The following is a 9,634-nucleotide window of genomic DNA, read 5'->3' as shown; positions in this document are numbered from 1 at the left end:
TTTTCGTAATATTACGGGTTATTTGGTTAATTTGGTTAATAATTTTGGCCTGGTTGGTTTGTATTTAGCGATGGACCCCTGCGTATCGAAATACTAATAAAACGCAAAAAAATATACGGTTTTTTTACGGTTAGGCCCGCGTGCGGTTCGTCCGAATTTTTACCACAGGTTTACGGGGTCGTTTAATATTAACGCGCCGTATTATACTATACATTCCATATTAGGTATATCCATACCTATACCCAAAAATAAAATGGAAAATATAATGCGAATTTTAAAATCCGGTTTGGAAAATTTTGCGTAAATTTTAATTTTATCGATTTTAGGTATAAATGCATCGTACCGGATAATTATATCGGTTGCGTTTCGTTTAATAAATTTCCTAAATACGAGGTTTTTTATTAAAAATTGGCGTGTTTAAATAATGCGGTTTTTGGCGTCCATATATATAATAATTTTAGGAATACGGGTGGCGGATAATAATATGGTATTCCCTATTAGGAATAGAAGGCGCCGGTAATCGTTAATAAGGGTTTTGCGTTCCACATATTATATTATAATCGTAATTTCGGGTCGGTCGAAAGGCGTTTAAACGAAACGCATTATTTTTTTATAATACAATTGGTCGAGGACGTAAGTTTTAGCTTTTGCTATAAAGGTTGCGGTACACCCGAATATAAATACGTTTGCTGGTATAATTGCCCGGACCAAACGCAGTATAAAAAACGATTCCCTAAAATCTTTCCACTGTAAAATTATGTAAAATTTATTAATAGTAAATAAAACGATACGTTGGTGGAATATGGGGTTTTAAAAAAATTTAAAAAATCGGTAATTGGTGGTTTATTCCGGGTTTAAAAAAATGTGCGTGTATTTACAAACGGTTTACGGGTTCCAAAAAGGGTTATGCTAAATAAAATTAATTTTGGTAATAAAAACCGCATATTTATATTTACGTTTAAAATGGATTGGTCGATTAATTTGGGGTTCGCGGCGGGATAACGTTATATATTACGTAACTGTTTTTACCCTAATTTGTTTAATAGGATTATTTGGATAATAATGGTGTTATTGCGAATTACCGAGGTAATTTACAATATTATATTTTTCCCGTACCCGGTTTTTACCAGTAAAATAACATTTTTTATATTATATAAAACCCGGTATATATATTGCATTTGGTTATAGTATGGGATTCGTGCAGGAGTATTAGGGGGTTTGTGGAAATTTAAAAACCATATAGCAGCTGAAAAAACGAGTTTATATTATAAGTTTAAATTACCAAAAGTTTTGGTTTTAGCGTATAATTTCGGGAGGATATGTACGTCGGAAAAGGTATTTACCGCCGCGTGTGCGGGATTGGGACCGCGAAAAATTGCGTCGATTTGGTGGGAAAACGAAATATATATGGGCGTATTTCCGGACATTATATATATATAATTTAATACGAATATATAAAAATTTGCGGAAATAATGGTTTTTTTTAATGGGTGGATATATAACGTATTATATAATATATATTTTATGCGGATTGTAAAATTAGTGGTTTTGCGTTATTTATATTAGAATTTATATGTAAAAATTCCTTTCGCTTTTGCGATTCTCCCTATATAAATTTTAACGGATTATAATCGTTATTGGTGAAATGCGAAATGGGTATCGATAGTGTTTATAGGTGGACGTATAATATATTAAATAAAATTTACCTTATACGGATTATAAAATAAATATTTTTGCGATATTTGGATTAAAATTTATATATAAAAATTCCTTTCGCTTTTACAATCTTTTACATATAAATTTTAACGGATTATAATCGTTATTGTTAAAATGCGAAATGGGTATCGATGGTATTTTTGGGTTAATAATAGGGATACCGCCATAAACGGATAAAGGGCGGGTTATATCCAATTTTTAATTGGCGTACCGGGTGCAAAAAATTTTGAATTAATGAAAAAGGCCTACCAATTCCTATTTTTAACGATATTTTCTTTTTTCGATATTTTGCGTGGTTGTGCAATAATAAGGGAGTATCGGTCGCAAAAAGGCCAAAAATACCGCTATAAACGGCGAAAATCGACAAATTGTCCTCAGACCTGAACCAAAGCGTTCTTTGGATGGACCCACAGGTACATTGCAAAGCCGCAATTGAGCCACGAAATGGAGCGAAGCGAACGGAGTGGATCAATTGTGGAGCTTTGGGCTTCAGGGATGAGCCCTGAGACTAAATTTTGGGCGTAATAGGAGGCGGACCCGCAACGGAAGTAAACTTTTATTTTACGGCGTCGTTGGAATTTTTAAACGGATATTTATAAAGCCCGATTTTTCCCTTTATTTCCGTCCAATCGACGCCCTCCTCGTTTTTTACCAACGTTATAACGGCCGCGGCCAATCCCTATCGTTAATACGTTTATTATTTTTATATTTTTTAATTTTATTTATAAGGAATTTGGAAGGGGGGCGTTCCGTTTTTGGTTAAAACGTTTGTCCAAATCGATAACCTCCAAATTTTGGGCGATATAACGGTATATAATAATAAATCCGTGGTAAAAATTGGAAATAATACCTTTTTTTACCGACGCTTCCTTTATCCGGTTAACGACCCGGAAACGCAAATAATTGGCCCGTATTTCGTTTAACCATTCGAAACCCCCGGCCGTAATAAGGAAGCGTTCGAATTTAATAAGGAAATATACGAACGATTCGCCGTATTGCATTCGGTATATTTTTAATTCGGCGAAAATTTGGGCTTTTTTATAAAAATCGTCGTACGTACGTCCAAAATATTCGATAAAATCCTCGTATTTGTACCCCCCTCCCGTACCCCTTATTTCGTAAAAGGAACGGACGATATTTTATATTATTATAGTAAAATTAAATTATACGTATTCGAATTAATCGCGCTGGTTCCCGATAAATTCCGCGTCGCGTATCAATTTATACGAAATAATTGATTTCCAAATTGTAAACGCAGCCGGTGCGCCGTCGTATAATGGGGGGTTACGTGAAAATTTCCTTTTAAAACGTTATTTTTGCGCAATTTCGCTTACGTTTAAAAAATGTAATTGCATTTAAACGATACGCTTTTCCAATATCGCGATATTCGCGACCAGGTTTTGGTAAAAATCGTAAATTTCCCCTCCCGGGCCTGGCCTTGGGTTAGCTATTTTCGTATTTAAATTCGAGCGTTAGTAAATATTATAGGGTATACCAACGGCCTTGGGACCGTTAAATATTTTTGTTGGTATTATTATTAACGTTGGGTGAAAAAGGGAGGAAAAGGTGTGTATCCGGGTCGTGGTAATATCCTTCCCTTTATATATTATCCCTGACCCGCTTTTGTATCTTATTGCGTGATACGTGCCTTAAGCACGAATCCATAACAAATAGCCAAATTTTCAGCGGTTATACCCTTTATAATTTTTACGGTAAAGGTCTTATATACGGCCCGTTTAGCGGGTGCGTAAACCAACGCTGTAAAATTTAATAAATGGGTTAAAGGTTTCACCTTTTCGGAGCGGGGAGCCAATTTATTAAATTTTTGGCGTTTTTCCAACGGTATAATAACCTGGTATACAGTATTAATAACCCCAAAATGCCCTAAATTGGGTTTGTGCGGTATTCCAGGTTGGAATTCGGAATAAAATTCCTTGTAAGGTGTTAAATCCCTATTAATTACCGCTGTACGGTTAATTAAATTATCTACGGTAAATAGTAAATAATATTATAAATATAATGGTAAATCCGCCGTTATAATGGTAAACCGAAATTTATCCAGAATAACCCTTATGGACCGTTCCGTTAGTCCGTTTTGGCCGTGGTTGTAAAGATTCGAAATGCTAAAATTAACACTTTTTTTGTAAACCAGTTTTAAAAATCTGTATTAACCTTGTACCCTGTGAGGAGGTTACGAGATAGAATAAGCTTAATCTTGAACGCGGGGAAAAGTGGATCACGTATAAGGCTGATGGAACGTTGAAATGGCAGATAACCGTCTGCTAGCGGGTAATAGAGATAATATATTGTTGTTGTACAATCGATTCGTTGAATCGTTGAAGGTTATAAAGGTGATGAATCTAAGGCTAAGTTATGAATTACGTGTTCGAATCCGTAGGTGCAGATCTTCGATCCGGATGTCCGGAATGCGGGGTCACGTCACATGATTTGGCCTTATTCATGTGACTGACCTGCCGACCTATTGAGCCTAACGGCCCATTGTGCTTATGCATGCACAGAAAATCTGCGACCACAACGGGATTCGAACCCACGCATTTCAACGTATATATGATATAGATTATGGTACGTGCATTATACCACTAAGCTAGATTAAATATGACGTATTTGTTTTGTTGTTGAAACTATGAACAAAGACGTAATATATAAAGCTTTGTGTGTATGAACGCGTATACGTTTTATTTGTTATTTATTTATTTATTCGATGCAGGGTGACTAATAAAATTAGCCCGTGCTAGCCGTTATAAAATAATGCAGGGTAGCTAATATAATTAGCCCTGTGCTAGCCATGTTCACATACCCCCGTAATTTATTTATTATATAAAATAATAAACAAATTATCGAGTGGATACGTTTTATTTATTTATTTATTCATCGTTATATTCTGCACCGTTATTGACATTTGGATAGGACAATAGATCCTTATGCAAAGGTCCGGGTATTGATTTCGTTAAAAAATCAGCTATATTTAATTTAGTTGGTATATATTTCAACTCAACTAAATTATTATTTATAGCTTCGCGGCTAAAATAATATATTATATCGATATGTTTAGATCTTTTATAAAATTCCGGGTTTTCCGCGAACTTTATGGTAAACGTATTATCCACTAAAATTAAAGGGGTTTTAATGTTAAAACCCAACTTTAAATTATTATTTATATAATTTAGCATATTATTTAAATATATGGCTTCTTTAACGGCGTCCCGTAAAGCCATATACTCAGCTTCAGTCGACGATAAAGCTACCGTTTTCTGAAGTTGAGAAGTCCAACTTATTATATTGTTATCGTTATTTATATTATAACTGTTGGACAGGCTAAATATATATCCAGTAGTGGAACGTCTTTGATTTAGGTCGTTAGCCCAATCAAAGTCTGTATATCCCTTAATAAATAATATATTATCGTTATTTTGGCTTTTATCCTGCAGGTTTATATTATTTATATTATTTATATTATTTATTAACTTTTCGTTAACGTTATTTTTATTGGATCCGTTATTGTTAACGTTATGTTGGGATATATTATTAACGTTATATTGTCGGCCAAAAGTGGGATTTTTTAGCAGATATTTAAAAACATTTTCAAGAATCTTGAAATGTTCAGCCCCAGGATTAGCCATAAACCTGGCGGCTAGGCACGTGCAATATGTTATATCTGGGCGGCTTTTTATTGCTAAATATAGTAATGAGCCTACTTTCTGTTGGAAATCTTTGATTTCCTCTTTTGTAGCTTTATGTTTATTTATATCGAATTTTAAACCTGGTACCCCCGGAATGGTAAAAGGTTTTTCGTTATTTATAATATTGAATTTATTCAATATTTTATTGGTATAATCTTCCTGGCTAATAAAAGCGGTTTTATTGTTTTTATTTATCGTTATCCTGTTACCCAAAAAATTGGACACAGGTCCCATACATTCTATTTTTATATATTTGGATAATTCTTTATAAAAAATATCCAATAACGATAAATCAGCATTAAATGCCAAAATATCGTCGACGTGGCAAACCATAATAATGCCAAAAAATTGGCTATTATTATCTTGGTTTATATATACGCCTTCGTCGTATGGGAAAACAGTAAAACCTAACTTTATCAGCGTTTTGGTAAGGTATTTATACCAAAGTCTAGGCGCTTGTTTTAAACCATACAGGGCTTTATTTAATTTACCCACTTTATTTATATACTTATTATCTGTATATAGCCCTGTAGGTAACTTTATATATATTTCGGTATCGATATCTGCGTGTAAAAACGCGTTTTTAACGTCATATTAAATAACGTACCACCCTTTATGTAATGCTAGCATTATAAGTATATGCCAGGTTTCTGTTCTACAAATTGTAAAAAAGGTATCCAGGTAATCAACACCCATAATTTGGTGGAATCCCTGTACTACCCATCTGGCTTTATAACGATACCGTTTATTAATATCCGTAATAAAACGAATATTATTTATATTATTCAAGGGTTTTTTCTTAAAAACCCAGCGCCCAGTTATAGCTATTTTATTTGGAGGTAAATCCGTTATAGTAAAGGTATTGGATTCTGTTAAGCTATTATTTTCGTCTTTGCAAGCCTGCAGCCAATTTTCCCAATCTTGGCTTTCCATGGCTTGTTTATAGGTATTCGGTTCTATTAGCGAATTTATTATTAATACGTAATTATCTTCGTTAAAATTAAATTTTAACGATTTATTAATATCACGTATCGTAAATAGAACGTCATTATATATTTTATATTCTGCAGAATTTATTGGGGGTTTATTTTTTATGTTTATTTTTATAGACGAATTGTTAGCTGCTTGGGGATTATTGTTATTGGTAACAACGTTGTTTTTATTAGCATTATTAACGTTATTCGCGTTATTAACGTTATTAATGTTATTTTTATCAACGTTATTATCTTTATTTATATTTGTATTATTTACTGGATTTACCTCGAAATCTGGTAAAGAGAATTCGACCTCGTTTACATTATTATTATTTATAGTGGTATTTTCGTTTTTTATATGTGGATAAAATTTATCCGTTATAAAGGTAATATCTCTATCCAGGAGACATTTCCTTTTATATGGGTCCCATATTTTATATATCTTTATATTAGGTGTAAAACCTACTAAAATACCAATTTTATTTCGAAGTTCAAGCTTCTCTTTATCATGGTTATCGTTATAGTAAATAATATATCCCCAAGGTTGTATATAGTTATTTACGTGAATTGCATTATTATTTATATTATTTTCACTTATATTGTGAAATATATTGGCTGGCGTCTGCATATTTAAAGCCGTATGTGGGGTGTTATTATATAGGTATACAGCGGCTAATAAAGCCTCACCCCATAAATAGTTAGGTGCTTTGCTATTAAATAACATAGCCCTAACCTTATTAAATAGGGTTAAATTTATACGTTCTATTAACCCATTTGGCTCTTTTATATATGCAGGCGTAAAATGGTGTATAATACCGTTATTTTGTAACGCAATCTTAAATTGGTTACTTATATATTCGCCTCCATTATCGGTAAAGAATTCTTTTATTGTTCTTTTACCATTTATATTAACGGTATTATTATCCATTTGTTTCTTATATATATTGAATGCCTCTAGGGCATCAGCCTTTGTTTTTAACAATGCAACACGTAAATAACGTGACTTTTTATCCAAAAACGTTATGTAATATTTATAATAATTATACGTGGGTGGATTTATGGGTCCACCTAAATCGGAATGGATTCTGTTTAATATATTATAATTTATAATATTTGCAGAAGTCCTGTTTATTTTCCGATTGGATTTTGCAGTTAAGCAAATCTCACACGTATATTTATTATAATTATATATATCGTTTTGGGATATTTTTATTTTATTTATCTTTATTAACTGCAATAGGGGTGTTAACCCTATATGCCCATATTTAACGTGTAATTTATATATTGCATTGGAAGAAATATCGTTATTATTCGACTTTTCTTCCGCATGTAATATACAATTATTTTCCACAATTTGGGTAGGTAGAATATATAGCCCATTATTTTTATAACCTTCTGTTATTTTATATTTATATTCTTTATATATTACTATTATTTTATTGTTTATAAAGGTTATAATATAGTTATGTAGTTGTGCAACAGAGAGTATATTGAACCCAAATTCTGGTACATAGTACACGTTATTTATGGTTTCTGTTATACCTGTATCATTGAACTTGACTTTTATAGTTCCCATCTCATTTATATTTAAGTGGGAAGCATTACCCCATTTAACAGTCGTATTTATATTTTTAACGTCTGTTAAATATTGTATATTGTAACATGTATAAATTGTTGCTGCACTGTCTATAATAAAATTGGAGGACTTTATAGTAGAGTGCAATACAATATGTGGGTTAAAGTCAGAATAAATTAAATTTGGAACAAACGTTGTAAAACAGTAATGTCCCAAATTCAAATAATCAGCTTTATTCCCGTTATTGGGATAATTATTTTTATAATTATAATTATAATTATAATTATAACTATTAATGGGTAAAGAATTTACCTTATTATTAACCTTATTAAAGGCCAAAAATTCATTTAACGATACGGTATAATGTTTATTAATATTATCCACACCACGGAATTCCTTTAAAATATCGGCAAATAATAAATTTACCGTATATTTATTTAAATCATCGTTCCGTAGGTTTTGGATAATATTTTGTGCAGAAAAGATCCAATTTTGATTTAAAGTATTTAACACCCAGGTTATAATAACCTTATTTTGAGTAATTAAACCTTTAAATTTCAAAACTGAATATAACTTTTTTGTTTTATTTAAATAAACTTCGATATTATTAAACGATTCTGGTACAGCCGAATAAAACTCCTTTAATAAAAGGAAATCCGAAGTATAACCTTCAGGATTATATATATTTTTTAATTTATTCCAGGCTTCGTACGCAAAAATGCATTCTTTTATATATAAAAAAGGTTTATTATCGCACAGTGATTTTATAAAGGCTAAAACCAGCGTATTTTTGTTTGTATAATCCAGAGGTTTAAGGGTATTATTACCATTTTGGATACCATTGGGGATACCAATGGGTTCCATATTATTATTAGCATCGAGGCTAATAATAACTCCCTCCTTTTGCTCCAGGGTATATGCGAATCCCTTCACTTCCAAGGCCGTTTGAGCACGAATAGCCCAAATAACGTAATTCTCGGTACCTTTAAGGGTTACCATTGGGATTTTGTCGAAGGTAACCATCTTAAATAAAGGGTTTTTTGTTTGTATTGTATTTCGGTAACGGTCGGGGTTAGGGTCGAAAGGGTTATTCGGTTAAATAGGTCTTAAAAAAAGCTTTCGGATGGTATAGGTCTCGTATCGATAGGTCGAATAGCGGTGAAAATATAAGCGAATGTTTGTTAAGGTATATAAATAGGTATATAATGGTGCAATATAACGGTCGGGTTTTCTCGACGGCGCGTGCGATTCCGGTTTCGGCAGTTATACCGTTGGATAGAGCGTGAATAGAGCTATCGAATGGTATATGGCTCGGGTTAATCCGAAATAGGGCTGAAAAATAATCGTAGTCTCAGGGTTTATCCCTAAAACCCAAAGCTCCACAATTGATCCACTTCGTTCGCTTCGCTCCATTTCGTGGCTCAATTGCGGTTTTGCAATGTATTTGTGGGTCCATCCAAAAAACGCTTTGGTTTAGGTTTGAGGACAATTTGTCGATTTTCGCCGTTTATGGCGGTATTTTTGGCCTTTTTGCGACCGACACTCCCTTATTATTCCACAACCACGTACAATATCGAAAAAAGAAAATATCGTTGAAAATAGGAATTGTTAAACCTTTTTCATAAATCCAAAACTTTTTGCACCCGGTACGCCAATTAAAAGTTGGA

This window comes from Pyricularia pennisetigena, chromosome 3 (genome assembly GCF_004337985.1).
Source record: "Pyricularia pennisetigena strain Br36 chromosome 3, whole genome shotgun sequence".
NCBI lineage: Eukaryota > Fungi > Ascomycota > Sordariomycetes > Magnaporthales > Pyriculariaceae > Pyricularia > Pyricularia pennisetigena.
Note: the sequence above shows the minus strand (reverse complement) of the source record.